The sequence below is a fragment of the Lepisosteus platostomus genome, chromosome 15 (assembly GCF_059453375.1).
Source record: "Lepisosteus platostomus isolate fLepPlt1 chromosome 15, fLepPlt1.hap1, whole genome shotgun sequence".
Lineage (NCBI taxonomy): Eukaryota > Metazoa > Chordata > Actinopteri > Semionotiformes > Lepisosteidae > Lepisosteus > Lepisosteus platostomus.
Window position 1 is genome coordinate 1066630 of NC_142625.1, and position 17243 is coordinate 1083872.

Consider the following 17243-nt stretch of genomic DNA (forward strand, 5'->3'; position numbering starts at 1 on the left):
TCTCTCAGCGGTGAAAAGACAGACGTAGGTAGCTAGCGAGCGAGCGAGCGAGCGAGCGAAGTGGACTGGAGCTCCTTCTTCTCGGGTCTCGTCCCTCGTCCCCCATCTGTGTGTCTCTGTGTTCTGTCTCTCTCTCTCGCCCTCTCGGTTCCCGTGCTCCCTCTGTGCGCTTTCCCGCGTCTCGACTCTCTGGGCAAGCAGGCCGGCCCCCTTTTCGGCTCCCGTGCGTTTTCCCTCCAAAAAACTTAGGTTTTTCAGCCTTTTCCCAGGGAGGCAGGCGTGGCTTGCTTGCTTGCTTGCTTGCTTGCTTGCTTGCTTGCTTGCTTGCTTGCGTGTGTGTCCGTCCCCGTCCCTGCAGGCGGGCCCCTTTCGACAGCTGGGCGTTTTCCCTCCCAAAAACTTAGTATATCCACCTTTTCTTTCTTTTTTTTCGGCAGGCAGGCGTGTGTGTGTGCGCGCGCGTCCCCGTCCCTCCCTCCCTCCCGAGAGAGAGCTGCCCCTTGCCTCTGCCCGCAGGTGCTGGCGCTCGGCTTTGGCTTGCAGCCGGTTGGGCGCAGCTGCTGCCGGTGGGAGGGGCCTAAGCTAAGGAGGCCGGGCGGCTGGCGCCCCCTGCGGCTGCGGTCGTTGTCGGGCCGTTGACAGAAGATCAAAGAGCAGGGCCCCCGCCCGGGACTGGCAGGAAGGCAGGCGGGCAGGCAAGAGAGAGGGGGAGCAGAGTCCCGCGGCAGGCCTCTGGCTGCAGGGAGGCCGGCAGCTGCGCGGGTCCCGGGCTCCAGAGGAGTCGGCCTGCGCCACTGTGCGCCAGCGGAACGCCCGCGCGTCGGTCCGCGCCTTTGTGGGCATCGCTTCTCGGCCTTTTGGCTAAGATCCTGAGTGCGTGGCCTGACCGCGGCTTGGGCTCTGAGTCAAAGGCGGGAAGGGGTGGACGGCGCGGCTTTTTCCAGGCGACGGCGATTTTTTCTTTGTGGCGGATAGGATTCCGGCCACTCTACACAAGATGGAGAGGACTTCAAGCAAGAATGCAAGACCAAGGCATACTGTGCGTTTTGTGCTGCGAGTGGAGGCTTCTGACAAGGATTTTGCCAAGAGGGATGCTTTCGAGGATGAAGTCCTTTTCAAGCATTTGTCCTTACAGCCTGAAGAGATCTATTGCCTCCAGGACTTTCCAGGTAAAAAGATTTTTGATTTGTCACTTTACTCTGCGGAACAGTGCACGAAAGTTTGGTCTGTTTTGACTGCTCGCAGACTGGAGGAACCTTTTGTTCATTTTTTCCTTGAACCTTTGTTTGCACGGGAGGCGAGACCCATATGGGTCCATATGAACAACCCTTTTACCCCAGACGCAGACATTGTTAATTTTCTTAAAAGATTTGTTGACGTTCAGGGCACGGGTATCAAGGAGATGGATAGGAAGAGAGTCTGGAACGGGAAAAGGAAATTTCTGGTGCGTTTCAGAGCGGACCCTAGTGCTGAAGATGGGCTCTTGCACCCTCCTGCTAACTTCTCAATTGGAACTTATACAGGTTATCTGTACTACCCTGATCAACCCTTGGCGTGTAGACGATGCAGGCAGAAGGGCCATTATGCTGCTGACTGTGATGTGGAGGTCTGTCGAAGGTGTGATACTGTGGGGCACAGCACCTTCATGTGCAGGGCTGAGCCGAAATGTAATTTGTGCGGGGTCTCTGGGCACATTTACAGGGCGTGCCCAAAGAAAGGTATGAGTTTCGCAGCCGTGGCGGGTGGCACATCGGCAGCAAGTGTTACCTCAGTTCACCAGGCAGAAGATGCAGCAGAGGGCCCGGCACCGGCGTCGCTGGTCCCTGACGCTGGCGAGGAGGTGATGGAACCTGAGGGTGTGGATCAAGGGCAGGAGGTAACGGACCACAGGCAGACGGCAACAGCACTTACCTCAGCAGAAGATCGCAGCGGCGAAGAAGAGACGGAGGCTCCGGTGAGTGCTGAGGAGGTCCTGGGGAGCGCAGAGGAGGAAGGTGGGGTCTCGCTCGCCGCGCTAGAGCATATAAGAGCGTTGGCTGAGGAATCAAGCCTGCCCTCTGCGGAGGAAGTAGGGTCAGACTGGGGGGACAGAGTGGATGAAGAGGAGGCCATGGACACCGTCCAGGCCAGGAAAGTTGTGAAAAGAAAGGCGGAAAATGATGTGCCGCCCTTGGTGAAGAAATCGGGTGTAGATCCCATGGAATACCTTGAGTCGATGGCCACAGATTCGTTGGCCCAGGCCGAATCTACTCCACTAGGGTCGGAGGGCGAGGTAAGTGGTGTGGGTGACCCCCCCCTTACGGCAGAGTCGGGTATGTCCTCAGGCTTTGTCATTCCAGAAACGGAGATGACCCCGACCTCGGCAGAAGCCTCAGAAGAACACATGCAGCCACGCGTCGCCCTGCAGAGAGAAGAACGAGATGTCTTTATATTCGCTGAGGTACCTATGAGGTTCAAGAAGTTCTGTAAATGGGACGAAAAGGCCAGCAAAATAGTCTGGCCTAGGACCTTCAATGAGCAAGGGCTATCTCCGGCAGGGATTGTCGTGCGTTGTGAGCACTCTGGTGAGGAGATTTCAACCCTCGAAGTAAAGGGCCGCAACCAGATAGATGCGACCAATAAGAAGATGTTGTTGGGTGACTTTGTAAAGAAATGGATAAGGGACAAGGGAGAACTGAAGGAGATGTACGAGGTGGGGGTGGAAAGGCGCCCTGACAAAGTGCTGAAGATTCTGGAGGTCCCGCTGCAGTTTTTGGAGGCCTGTGCCTGGAAGAACGGAAACGTGCAGTACCCGCCCCGGCCGTCAAACTTCCGACGTGTGCTGAGGTTGCATGAAGGAGTGTCAGTTGGCTGTACGCGATCAGGAGGTAAAATAGATAAACTATATTTGCAGGGACAAAGGGAGGCGTCAGTGCGTCAAGCCTACATGGAGCTGATGAGCCTTTTTACTGCCCCCTAATGTTGAAAATATTAACTTTAAATATTCGGGGTTTAAGGAACTTAGTAAAGAGGACGGCCTTTTTTTCTTACCTGAAAACCATGGTTTTTGATATTTGTTTGGTGCAGGAAGTCCATCTAAAAGATGAAAGAGACGTCATACAGTTCACTCGTGAGTGGGACAGAGGAGATTCTAGATGGAATATCGGAGGTGTCCACTCCTCGGGAGTTGGAGTTTTATTTGGCAATCGCAATTTTATAGTGGAGAAATGTGTGAATGTAGTGCCTGGGAGAGCCTTATATTTGGATATTTGTTCGGGTGAGAATTGCTTTCGGTGTGTGTGTGTGTATGCCCCGGCAATGATGGCTTTACGGGCAGATTTCTTTAAGGAACTTTATCCTGTTTGCCTTACCAACAAATGGATCATCATGGGAGGAGACTTTAACGTGGACCTCCAAGATAAGAGGGATCCAGGGGCAAAGCAGCTCAATCTTCTTCTAGCACAGTTTGGACTTTACGACTGCGCCTACCGGATCCGAAAGGAGAAAGCAGAGGCCACGTGGAGGAACGCTCAAGGTACTGTGAAGCGCCTTGATTATGTATTCGCCTCACTGGACGTACCTGTGGAGAAGGTGGTGGTGCTGCCGGTAGGTTTTTCTGACCATGCCCTAGTAGAGGCCCATTTTCCACATTTAAGGAACCAGTTTGGGCGTGGGGTGTGGAAGTTAAATACGGAGAACCTAAGAGAAGACGAATATGTCAAGGTAATGAGGTACAAATTGCAAACATGGTGGAAGGAGAGGAATCGGGGGACTCCCCTGATTGATTGGTGGGAACACTTAAAAAAGAAAATTAGAAAGGAGACCAGAATTTATGGCAGAGCAAGGCTCAAGCGTGAGCGGCAGAAGGGCAGGGCGCTGCAGGAAAGATTAAACACCTTGTTTTCCCAGTGTAATAAGGATATGTCAGTGTGCCCTGAAGATATTGCAGCAGCTAAAGCTGAACTGCGCACTTATCACGAGCAAAAGGCAAGGAGTTACCTGTTCAGAGCCCACGTGCAGTTCATACAATCTCACGAAACATGTTCCAGTTTTTTCTTCCGGCAAATTCGTCAGAGACAGAAGCGCAGTGTGATGACTGGCATTCAGACTTCGGAGGGGAAAATAGTTACTAGTAGTGAGGAGATGCTGGAAGTGGTGAGGCACTTTTACCAATGTCTTTTTTCCCTAAAGACGGTGGACGAGGCCATGGGTGCAAAGCTGCTGAGCGGTATTACAGCGCAGGTTCCTGTCAAAGCCCAAGAACAGTTGGAGGCTCCTATAAGCTTGCAGGAACTTGGCGACGCTCTGCTCGGCATGAAGGCTGGTAAGGTACCAGGTAAAGACGGACTGCCAGCCGAATTTTATCGGACGTTCTGGGATATCTTAGGGCCAATCTTACTTCAGGTGACGGAGGAAATCTTTCGTAGGAAGGCTATGTGTGAGTCTATGAGGGAGGGAATCCTCACACTGTTGTATAAAAAAGGACCTGCAAAGGACCTTAAGAACTGGAGGCCGCTGCAGATGTTGTGCGTGGACTATAAGCTGATCGCTAAAGTGCTGGTAAACCGCTTGAAGGGGGTCCTAGCTCATGTGATCGGTTGGGACCAAACCTGCGGGGTTCGAGGTCGGCGTGCCAGCTGGACCCTCCAACTAGTACGGGATGTGATAGCGTGGTCCGAGAACAGGAACGTCCCGTTGCTGATCGCCAGCTTGGACCTAGAAAAAGCTTTTGACAATGTCTCACACACCTTTGTCTGGCAAGTGATGGAGAAGATGGGATTCGGCCCTGTCATGCTGGGCTGGTTAAAAATACTGTACTCACAGGTTGGCAGTAGAGTTCTGGTGAACGGGCACCTGGGAGGACTGGTTCTCCAAGAGTCTGGTGTGCGTCAGGGCTGCCCCCTGTCCCCATTACTTTTTGCACTATATATGGAACCTTATGCGCGGGCAGTCCAGAAGGAGCCATCCATTGACGGGATCCTCGTACCTGGGAGTGGAGGAAAAAGAGTTAAGGTGGCATTATATGCTGACGATGTTACCTTATTTCTCAGCTCTTACCTTAGCCTACAGGCGGCCTTGGACGTCTTCGAGAACTTCTCCCTCGCGTCAGGTGCAAAGCTAAACAGGGGGAAAAGTCAGATCAAGTTCTTCGGGCCTTGGAAAGAACAGCTGGGACCAGCGCATGGATTGGACATCTGTCAAGGGCCCCTTAAGATTCTAGGGGTGTTATTCACGGCACAGGATGCTGCTTGGTGCAATTGGTCCCAGAGGCTGGAGAAGGCTAGGCTGCAGCTGACGCACTGGAAGAACAAGCAGCTGTCCTTTGTAGGTAAAGTCCTGATCCTGAAAGTGGTGTTTCTGCCTGTGCTGGTTTATCTAGCATCGGTGTATCCCATGCCTGCGCGCTTCAACAGATATCTGGTAAGGGAGGTTTTTATGTTCATGTGGGGGGGAAAATATGAGTATGTGCGCAGAGTCGATATGTATCGCCCAGTGGAAGAAGGCGGACGGGGAGTTCCCAACTTCCCTGTAAAGCTAAACTGTATATATGTGTCTGGCCTGTGTATAGCTCTGCATTCCCCAGTCTCACATCCCTTTCAGTATTTTGTCAGGTTCTGGCTATCTAGCCACGTGCGCGCCCTGGCTCAGTGGTCCAACAGTTTGCCTCATGGGAACGATCTGCCATGGCACTATCGGCATGCGACACACTGGCTGAAACAGCACCCTGAGCTTAAAGATCACCAGGTCCTGCTTAACCACAGACGGCTCTATTCTGCAGTAACTCAAGCTGAAGAGGCCAGCCTCGTAGGTGGCGTCCCCAACGTGGTCTGGCGGCGAGTCCAGCCCAGAGGGCTACAGCACCATCTAATGGATTTGAACTGGCTATCCGCTTGGGGTCGTTTGGCAGTTCGTGAGGTTTTGTTCAAACATAAGCTGACAAAGCAGCAGGAGTGTCCTAGAGCCGGGTGTCATGCGGTGGAGTCGATCAGCCACGTGTTTTGGGACTGTAATTTTGCTCAGCGGACCTGGAACAAATGTGAAACTTTGTTTAGTAGCCTGTCCTCCACTTTCTGTGTACTTCCTGCAGTTGTGTTATATGGGTTGAAGGTGGGAGGTGGGGCAAACGCTAAGAGCTTTGTGTTATGGTTGCTAGTTAGTTTAATTAAGTTTGAGTTATGGAATTCTAGGAATTTGTTAGTCAAGAGGGGAACTGTTTGTACAGTGGATGGGTTATATAGAAGGCTTCTATGGAATTTGAGAGGGTTGGTAGAAGGGGACATAAAAAGATGGGGTTTTCATGCTGCAAAGGAGAAATGGAAATCCATAGTGGATATCTGGGATTGGAAATAGTTTAGGTCCTTTAATGTTCCTGTAATTTGTAATAAGACTGTTGGGGTGAATTTGGGGGTGGTAGGTAATTTGCATAAGGGGCGGGATCATGTAAATAGGGTTGGGGTTGGAAATCATTTATTGTGTTTTTCAAGTAATTTGTTTATTTTATGTGCGTATATCTGTTTCATGTTAATTGTGGGTTTGTTTTTGAGTAAGGGAGTTGTGTTGGGGCGGGTTGTGTCTATATAAGGGATGGGATTATGATATCTTTGATTTAGCTGTGTAATAGTTTTTGTTTTTGATTATGTTTTTGGATTTATGTATTTGTAGTTTTGGTGTTTTATTTTGTATTTTGTATAATAAAAAAAAAAAAAAATCTGTTCTTATCAGTTTAATATCTGATACGTCCCCCATCGGGGGACCACATATTAAACGGATTTTTGGAACAGGGAGCTGGATCAGGAGCTTGCTCCGTCCTCTCCACGCATCGGCCCGGTATTGCAGCGCCTCCGGGAGCGGTGCACCACCTTCTCTCAGCGGTGAAAAGACAGACGTAGGTAGCTAGCGAGCGAGCGAGCGAGCGAGCGAAGTGGACTGGAGCTCCTTCTTCTCGGGTCTCGTCCCTCGTCCCCCATCTGTGTGTCTCTGTGTTCTGTCTCTCTCTCTCGCCCTCTCGGTTCCCGTGCTCCCTCTGTGCGCTTTCCCGCGTCTCGACTCTCTGGGCAAGCAGGCCGGCCCCCTTTTCGGCTCCCGTGCGTTTTCCCTCCAAAAAACTTAGGTTTTTCAGCCTTTTCCCAGGGAGGCAGGCGTGGCTTGCTTGCTTGCTTGCTTGCTTGCTTGCTTGCTTGCTTGCTTGCTTGCTTGCTTGCGTGTGTGTCCGTCCCCGTCCCTGCAGGCGGGCCCCTTTCGACAGCTGGGCGTTTTCCCTCCCAAAAACTTAGTATATCCACCTTTTCTTTCTTTTTTTTCGGCAGGCAGGCGTGTGTGTGTGCGCGCGCGTCCCCGTCCCTCCCTCCCTCCCGAGAGAGAGCTGCCCCTTGCCTCTGCCCGCAGGTGCTGGCGCTCGGCTTTGGCTTGCAGCCGGTTGGGCGCAGCTGCTGCCGGTGGGAGGGGCCTAAGCTAAGGAGGCCGGGCGGCTGGCGCCCCCTGCGGCTGCGGTCGTTGTCGGGCCGTTGACAGAAGATCAAAGAGCAGGGCCCCCGCCCGGGACTGGCAGGAAGGCAGGCGGGCAGGCAAGAGAGAGGGGGAGCAGAGTCCCGCGGCAGGCCTCTGGCTGCAGGGAGGCCGGCAGCTGCGCGGGTCCCGGGCTCCAGAGGAGTCGGCCTGCGCCACTGTGCGCCAGCGGAACGCCCGCGCGTCGGTCCGCGCCTTTGTGGGCATCGCTTCTCGGCCTTTTGGCGAAGATCCTGAGTGCGTGGCCTGACCGCGGCTTGGGCTCTGAGTCAAAGGCGGGAAGGGGTGGACGGCGCGGCTTTTTCCAGGCGACGGCGATTTTTTCTTTGTGGCGGATAGGATTCCGGCCACTCTACACAAGATGGAGAGGACTTCAAGCAAGAATGCAAGACCAAGGCATACTGTGCGTTTTGTGCTGCGAGTGGAGGCTTCTGACAAGGATTTTGCCAAGAGGGATGCTTTCGAGGATGAAGTCCTTTTCAAGCATTTGTCCTTACAGCCTGAAGAGATCTATTGCCTCCAGGACTTTCCAGGTAAAAAGATTTTTGATTTGTCACTTTACTCTGCTGAACAGTGCACGAAAGTTTGGTCTGTTTTGACTGCTCGCAGACTGGAGGAACCTTTTGTTCATTTTTTCCTTGAACCTTTGTTTGCACGGGAGGCGAGACCCATATGGGTCCATATGAACAACCCTTTTACCCCAGACGCAGACATTGTTAATTTTCTTAAAAGATTTGTTGACGTTCAGGGCACGGGTATCAAGGAGATGGATAGGAAGAGAGTCTGGAACGGGAAAAGGAAATTTCTGGTGCGTTTCAGAGCGGACCCTAGTGCTGAAGATGGGCTCTTGCACCCTCCTGCTAACTTCTCAATTGGAACTTATACAGGTTATCTGTACTACCCTGATCAACCCTTGGCGTGTAGACGATGCAGGCAGAAGGGCCATTATGCTGCTGACTGTGATGTGGAGGTCTGTCGAAGGTGTGATACTGTGGGGCACAGCACCTTCATGTGCAGGGCTGAGCCGAAATGTAATCTGTGCGGGGTCTCTGGGCACATTTACAGGGCGTGCCCAAAGAAAGGTATGAGTTTCGCAGCCGTGGCGGGTGGCACATCGGCAGCAAGTGTTACCTCAGTTCACCAGGCAGAAGATGCAGCAGAGGGCCCGGCACCGGCGTCGCTGGTCCCTGACGCTGGCGAGGAGGTGATGGAACCTGAGGGTGTGGATCAAGGGCAGGAGGTAACGGACCACAGGCAGACGGCAACAGCACTTACCTCAGCAGAAGATCGCAGCGGCGAAGAAGAGACGGAGGCTCCGGTGAGTGCTGAGGAGGTCCTGGGGAGCGCAGAGGAGGAAGGTGGGGTCTCGCTCGCCGCGCTAGAGCATATAAGAGCGTTGGCTGAGGAATCAAGCCTGCCCTCTGCGGAGGAAGTAGGGTCAGACTGGGGGGACAGAGTGGATGAAGAGGAGGCCATGGACACCGTCCAGGCCAGGAAAGTTGTGAAAAGAAAGGCGGAAAATGATGTGCCGCCCTTGGTGAAGAAATCGGGTGTAGATCCCATGGAATACCTTGAGTCGATGGCCACAGATTCGTTGGCCCAGGCCGAATCTACTCCACTAGGGTCGGAGGGCGAGGTAAGTGGTGTGGGTGACCCCCCCCTTACGGCAGAGTCGGGTATGTCCTCAGGCTTTGTCATTCCAGAAACGGAGATGACCCCGACCTCGGCAGAAGCCTCAGAAGAACACATGCAGCCACGCGTCGCCCTGCAGAGAGAAGAACGAGATGTCTTTATATTCGCTGAGGTACCTATGAGGTTCAAGAAGTTCTGTAAATGGGACGAAAAGGCCAGCAAAATAGTCTGGCCTAGGACCTTCAATGAGCAAGGGCTATCTCCGGCAGGGATTGTCGTGCGTTGTGAGCACTCTGGTGAGGAGATTTCAACCCTCGAAGTAAAGGGCCGCAACCAGATAGATGCGACCAATAAGAAGATGTTGTTGGGTGACTTTGTAAAGAAATGGATAAGGGACAAGGGAGAACTGAAGGAGATGTACGAGGTGGGGGTGGAAAGGCGCCCTGACAAAGTGCTGAAGATTCTGGAGGTCCCGCTGCAGTTTTTGGAGGCCTGTGCCTGGAAGAACGGAAACGTGCAGTACCCGCCCCGGCCGTCAAACTTCCGACGTGTGCTGAGGTTGCATGAAGGAGTGTCAGTTGGCTGTACGCGATCAGGAGGTAAAATAGATAAACTATATTTGCAGGGACAAAGGGAGGCGTCAGTGCGTCAAGCCTACATGGAGCTGATGAGCCTTTTTACTGCCCCCTAATGTTGAAAATATTAACTTTAAATATTCGGGGTTTAAGGAACTTAGTAAAGAGGACGGCCTTTTTTTCTTACCTGAAAACCATGGTTTTTGATATTTGTTTGGTGCAGGAAGTCCATCTAAAAGATGAAAGAGACGTCATACAGTTCACTCGTGAGTGGGACAGAGGAGATTCTAGATGGAATATCGGAGGTGTCCACTCCTCGGGAGTTGGAGTTTTATTTGGCAATCGCAATTTTATAGTGGAGAAATGTGTGAATGTAGTGCCTGGGAGAGCCTTATATTTGGATATTTGTTCGGGTGAGAATTGCTTTCGGTGTGTGTGTGTGTATGCCCCGGCAATGATGGCTTTACGGGCAGATTTCTTTAAGGAACTTTATCCTGTTTGCCTTACCAACAAATGGATCATCATGGGAGGAGACTTTAACGTGGACCTCCAAGATAAGAGGGATCCAGGGGCAAAGCAGCTCAATCTTCTTCTAGCACAGTTTGGACTTTACGACTGCGCCTACCGGATCCGAAAGGAGAAAGCAGAGGCCACGTGGAGGAACGCTCAAGGTACTGTGAAGCGCCTTGATTATGTATTCGCCTCACTGGACGTACCTGTGGAGAAGGTGGTGGTGCTGCCGGTAGGTTTTTCTGACCATGCCCTAGTAGAGGCCCATTTTCCACATTTAAGGAACCAGTTTGGGCGTGGGGTGTGGAAGTTAAATACGGAGAACCTAAGAGAAGACGAATATGTCAAGGTAATGAGGTACAAATTGCAAACATGGTGGAAGGAGAGGAATCTGGGGACTCCCCTGATTGATTGGTGGGAACACTTAAAAAAGAAAATTAGAAAGGAGACCAGAATTTATGGCAGAGCAAGGCTCAAGCGTGAGCGGCAGAAGGGCAGGGCGCTGCAGGAAAGATTAAACACCTTGTTTTCCCAGTGTAATAAGGATATGTCAGTGTGCCCTGAAGATATTGCAGCAGCTAAAGCTGAACTGCGCACTTATCACGAGCAAAAGGCAAGGAGTTACCTGTTCAGAGCCCACGTGCAGTTCATACAATCTCACGAAACATGTTCCAGTTTTTTCTTCCGGCAAATTCGTCAGAGACAGAAGCGCAGTGTGATGACTGGCATTCAGACTTCGGAGGGGAAAATAGTTACTAGTAGTGAGGAGATGCTGGAAGTGGTGAGGCACTTTTACCAATGTCTTTTTTCCCTAAAGACGGTGGACGAGGCCATGGGTGCAAAGCTGCTGAGCGGTATTACAGCGCAGGTTCCTGTCAAAGCCCAAGAACAGTTGGAGGCTCCTATAAGCTTGCAGGAACTTGGCGACGCTCTGCTCGGCATGAAGGCTGGTAAGGTACCAGGTAAAGACGGACTACCAGCCGAATTTTATCGGACGTTCTGGGATATCTTAGGGCCAATCTTACTTCAGGTGACGGAGGAAATCTTTCGTAGGAAGGCTATGTGTGAGTCTATGAGGGAGGGAATCCTCACACTGTTGTATAAAAAGGGACCTGCAAAGGACCTTAAGAACTGGAGGCCGCTGCAGATGTTGTGCGTGGACTATAAGCTGATCGCTAAAGTGCTGGTAAACCGCTTGAAGGGGGTCCTAGCTCATGTGATCGGTTGGGACCAAACCTGCGGGGTTCGAGGTCGGCGTGCCAGCTGGACCCTCCAACTAGTACGGGATGTGATAGCGTGGTCCGAGAACAGGAACGTCCCGTTGCTGATCGCCAGCTTGGACCTAGAAAAAGCTTTTGACAATGTCTCACACACCTTTGTCTGGCAAGTGATGGAGAAGATGGGATTCGGCCCTGTCATGCTGGGCTGGTTAAAAATACTGTACTCACAGGTTGGCAGTAGAGTTCTGGTGAACGGGCACCTGGGAGGACTGGTTCTCCAAGAGTCTGGTGTGCGTCAGGGCTGCCCCCTGTCCCCATTACTTTTTGCACTATATATGGAACCTTATGCGCGGGCAGTCCAGAAGGAGCCATCCATTGACGGGATCCTCGTACCTGGGAGTGGAGGAAAAAGAGTTAAGGTGGCATTATATGCTGACGATGTTACCCTATTTCTCAGCTCTTACCTTAGCCTACAGGCGGCCTTGGACGTCTTCGAGAACTTCTCCCTCGCGTCAGGTGCAAAGCTAAACAGGGGGAAAAGTCAGATCAAGTTCTTCGGGCCTTGGAAAGAACAGCTGGGACCAGCGCATGGATTGGACATCTGTCAAGGGCCCCTTAAGATTCTAGGGGTGTTATTCACGGCACAGGATGCTGCTTGGTGCAATTGGTCCCAGAGGCTGGAGAAGGCTAGGCTGCAGCTGACGCACTGGAAGAACAAGCAGCTGTCCTTTGTAGGTAAAGTCCTGATCCTGAAAGTGGTGTTTCTGCCTGTGCTGGTTTATCTAGCATCGGTGTATCCCATGCCTGCGCGCTTCAACAGATATCTGGTAAGGGAGGTTTTTATGTTCATGTGGGGGGGAAAATATGAGTATGTGCGCAGAGTCGATATGTATCGCCCAGTGGAAGAAGGCGGACGGGGAGTTCCCAACTTCCCTGTAAAGCTAAACTGTATATATGTGTCTGGCCTGTGTATAGCTCTGCATTCCCCAGTCTCACATCCCTTTCAGTATTTTGTCAGGTTCTGGCTATCTAGCCACGTGCGCGCCCTGGCTCGGTGGTCCAACAGTTTGCCTCATGGGAACGATCTGCCATGGCACTATCGGCATGCGACACACTGGCTGAAACAGCACCCTGAGCTTAAAGATCACCAGGTCCTGCTTAACCACAGACGGCTCTATTCTGCAGTAACTCAAGCTGAAGAGGCCAGCCTCGTAGGTGGCGTCCCCAACGTGGTCTGGCGGCGAGTCCAGCCCAGAGGGCTACAGCACCATCTAATGGATTTGAACTGGCTATCCGCTTGGGGTCGTTTGGCAGTTCGTGAGGTTTTGTTCAAACATAAGCTGACAAAGCAGCAGGAGTGTCCTAGAGCCGGGTGTCATGCGGTGGAGTCGATCAGCCACGTGTTTTGGGACTGTAATTTTGCTCAGCGGACCTGGAACAAATGTGAAACTTTGTTTAGTAGCCTGTCCTCCACTTTCTGTGTACTTCCTGCAGTTGTGTTATATGGGTTGAAGGTGGGAGGTGGGGCAAACGCTAAGAGCTTTGTGTTATGGTTGCTAGTTAGTTTAATTAAGTTTGAGTTATGGAATTCCAGGAATTTGTTAGTCAAGAGGGGAATTGTTTGTACAGTAGATGGGTTATATAGAAGGCTTTTATGGAATTTGAGAGGGTTGGTAGAAGGGGACATAAAAAGATGGGGTTTTCATGCCGCAAAGGAGAAATGGAAATCCATAGTGGATATCTGGGATTGGAAATAGTCTAGGTCCTTTAATGTTCCTGTAATTTGTAAATAAGACTGTTGGGTGAATTTGGGGGTGGAAGGTAATTTGCATAAGGGGCGGGATTATGGTAAATAGGGTTGGGGTTGGAAATCATGTACTGTGTTTTTCAAGTAAGTTGTTTATTTTATGTACGTATATCTGCTTCATGTTAATTGTGGGTTTGTTTTTGAGCAGGGGAATTGTATTGGGGTGGGTTGTGTCTATATAAGGGATGAGATTATGATATCTTTGATTTAGCTGTGTAATTGTTTTTTGTTTTTGATTGTGTTTTTGGACTTATGTATTTGTAGTTTTTGGTGTTTTATTTTGTATTTTGTATAATAAAAAAAAAAAAAAAAATCTGTTCTTATCAGTTTAATATCTGATACGTCCCCCATCGGGGGACCACATATTAAACGGATTTTTGGAACAGGGAGCTGGATCAGGAGCTTGCTCCGTCCTCTCCACGCATCGGCCCGGTATTGCAGCGCCTCCGGGAGCGGTGCACCACCTTCTCTCAGCGGTGAAAAGACAGACGTAGGTAGCTAGCGAGCGAGCGAGCGAGCGAGCGAAGTGGACTGGAGCTCCTTCTTCTCGGGTCTCGTCCCTCGTCCCCCATCTGTGTGTCTCTGTGTTCTGTCTCTCTCTCTCGCCCTCTCGGTTCCCGTGCTCCCTCTGTGCGCTTTCCCGCGTCTCGACTCTCTGGGCAAGCAGGCCGGCCCCCTTTTCGGCTCCCGTGCGTTTTCCCTCCAAAAAACTTAGGTTTTTCAGCCTTTTCCCAGGGAGGCAGGCGTGGCTTGCTTGCTTGCTTGCTTGCTTGCTTGCTTGCTTGCTTGCTTGCTTGCTTGCTTGCGTGTGTGTCCGTCCCCGTCCCTGCAGGCGGGCCCCTTTCGACAGCTGGGCGTTTTCCCTCCCAAAAACTTAGTATATCCACCTTTTCTTTCTTTTTTTTCGGCAGGCAGGCGTGTGTGTGTGCGCGCGCGTCCCCGTCCCTCCCTCCCTCCCGAGAGAGAGCTGCCCCTTGCCTCTGCCCGCAGGTGCTGGCGCTCGGCTTTGGCTTGCAGCCGGTTGGGCGCAGCTGCTGCCGGTGGGAGGGGCCTAAGCTAAGGAGGCCGGGCGGCTGGCGCCCCCTGCGGCTGCGGTCGTTGTCGGGCCGTTGACAGAAGATCAAAGAGCAGGGCCCCCGCCCGGGACTGGCAGGAAGGCAGGCGGGCAGGCAAGAGAGAGGGGGAGCAGAGTCCCGCGGCAGGCCTCTGGCTGCAGGGAGGCCGGCAGCTGCGCGGGTCCCGGGCTCCAGAGGAGTCGGCCTGCGCCACTGTGCGCCAGCGGAACGCCCGCGCGTCGGTCCGCGCCTTTGTGGGCATCGCTTCTCGGCCTTTTGGCGAAGATCCTGAGTGCGTGGCCTGACCGCGGCTTGGGCTCTGAGTCAAAGGAGGGAAGGGGTGGACGGCGCGGCTTTTTTCAAGCGACGGCGATTTTTTCTTTGTGGCGGATAGGATTCCGGCCACTCTACACAAGATGGAGAGGACTTCAAGCAAGAACGCAAGACCAAGGCATACTGTGCGATTTGTGCTGCGAGTGGAGGCTTCTGACAAGGATTTTGCCAAGAGGGATGCTTTCGAGGATGAAGTCCTTTTCAAGCATTTGTCCTTACAGCCTGAAGAGATCTATTGCCTCCAGGACTTTCCAGGTAAAAAGATTTTTGATTTGTCACTTTACTCTGCTGAACAGTGCACGAAAGTATGGTCTGTTTTGACTGCTCGCAGGCAGGAAGAACCTTTTGTTCATTTTTTCCTTGAACCTTTGTTTGCACGGGAGGCGAGACCCATATGGGTCCATATGAACAACCCTTTTACCCCAGAAGCAGACATTGTTAATTTTCTTAAAAGATTTGTTGACGTTCAGGGCACGGGTATCAAGGAGATGGATAGGAAGAGAGTCTGGAACGGGAAAAGGAAATTTCTGGTGCGTTTCAGAGCGGACCCTAGTGCTGAGGATGGGCTCTTGCACCCTCCTGCTAACTTCTCAATTGGAACATATACAGGTTATCTGTACTACCCTGATCAACCCTTGGCGTGTAGACGATGCAGGCAGAGGGGCCACTATGCTGCTGACTGTGATGTGGAGGTCTGTCGAAGATGTGATACTGTGGGGCACAGCACCTTCATGTGCAGGGCTGAGCCGAAATGTAATTTGTGCGGGGTCTCTGGGCACATTTACAGGGCGTGCCCAAAGAAAGGTATGAGTTTCGCAGCCGTGGCGGGTGGCACATCGGCAGCAAGTGTTACCTCAGTTCACCAGGCAGAAGATGCAGCAGAGGGCCCGGCACCGGCGTCGCTGGTCCCTGACGCTGGCGAGGAGGTGATGGAACCTGAGGGTGTGGATCAAGGGCAGGAGGTAACGGACCACAGGCAGACGGCAACAGCACTTACCTCAGCAGAAGATCGCAGCGGCGAAGAAGAGACGGAGGCTCCGGTGAGTGCTGAGGAGGTCCTGGGGAGCGCAGAGGAGGAAGGTGGGGTCTCGCTCGCCGCGCTAGAGCATATAAGAGCGTTGGCTGAGGAATCAAGCCTGCCCTCTGCGGAGGAAGTAGGGTCAGACTGGGGGGACAGAGTGGATGAAGAGGAGGCCATGGACACCGTCCAGGCCAGGAAAGTTGTGAAAAGAAAGGCGGAAAATGATGTGCCGCCCTTGGTGAAGAAATCGGGTGTAGATCCCATGGAATACCTTGAGTCGATGGCCACAGATTCGTTGGCCCAGGCCGAATCTACTCCACTAGGGTCGGAGGGCGAGGTAAGTGGTGTGGGTGACCCCCCCCTTACGGCAGAGTCGGGTATGTCCTCAGGCTTTGTCATTCCAGAAACGGAGATGACCCCGACCTCGGCAGAAGCCTTAGAAGAACACATGCAGCCACGCGTCGCCCTGCAGAGAGAAGAACGAGATGTCTTTATATTCGCTGAGGTACCTATGAGGTTCAAGAAGTTCTGTAAATGGGACGAAAAGGCCAGCAAAATAGTCTGGCCTAGGACCTTCAATGAGCAAGGGCTATCTCCGGCAGGGATTGTCGTGCGTTGTGAGCACTCTGGTGAGGAGATTTCAACCCTCGAAGTAAAGGGCCGCAACCAGATAGATGCGACCAATAAGAAGATGTTGTTGGGTGACTTTGTAAAGAAATGGATAAGGGACAAGGGAGAACTGAAGGAGATGTACGAGGTGGGGGTGGAAAGGCGCCCAGACAAAGTGCTGAAGATTCTGGAGGTCCCGCTGCAGTTTTTGGAGGCCTGTGCCTGGAAGAACGGAAACGTGCAGTACCCGCCCCGGCCGTCAAACTTCCGACGTGTGCTGAGGTTGCATGAAGGAGTGTCAGTTGGCTGTACGCGATCAGGAGGTAAAATAGATAAACTATATTTGCAGGGACAAAGGGAGGCGTCAGTGCGTCAAGCCTACATGGAGCTGATGAGCCTTTTTACTGCCCCCTAATGTTGAAAATATTAACTTTAAATATTCGGGGTTTAAGGAACTTAGTAAAGAGGACGGCCTTTTTTTCTTACCTGAAAACCATGGTTTTTGATATTTGTTTGGTGCAGGAAGTCCATCTAAAAGATGAAAGAGACGTCATACAGTTCACTCGTGAGTGGGACAGAGGAGATTCTAGATGGAATATCGGAGGTGTCCACTCCTCGGGAGTTGGAGTTTTATTTGGCAATCGCAATTTTATAGTGGAGAAATGTGTGAATGTAGTGCCTGGGAGAGCCTTATATTTGGATATTTGTTCGGGTGAGAATTGCTTTCGGTGTGTGTGTGTGTATGCCCCGGCAATGATGGCTTTACGGGCAGATTTCTTTAAGGAACTTTATCCTGTTTGCCTTACCAACAAATGGATCATCATGGGAGGAGACTTTAACGTGGACCTCCAAGATAAGAGGGATCCAGGGGCAAAGCAGCTCAATCTTCTTCTAGCACAGTTTGGACTTTACGACTGCGCCTACCGGATCCGAAAGGAGAAAGCAGAGGCCACGTGGAGGAACGCTCAAGGTACTGTGAAGCGCCTTGATTATGTA

The 17243-nt window shown here is 52.0% G+C and overlaps 2 non-coding genes across 2 annotated transcripts; both read left to right on the plus strand.

Moving 5' to 3' along the window:
- The first annotated feature begins 6650 nt into the window (after positions 1-6650).
- Positions 6651-6841, plus strand: LOC148647511 (U2 spliceosomal RNA). Its single transcript, XR_015926927.1, has one exon. It is a non-coding gene; the product is annotated as a U2 spliceosomal RNA (small nuclear RNA).
- A 6661-nt stretch (positions 6842-13502) lies between these two features.
- LOC148647512 (U2 spliceosomal RNA) lies at positions 13503-13695 on the plus strand. Its single transcript, XR_015926904.1, has one exon. It is a non-coding gene; the product is annotated as a U2 spliceosomal RNA (small nuclear RNA).
- The last annotated feature ends 3548 nt before the right edge of the window (positions 13696-17243 follow it).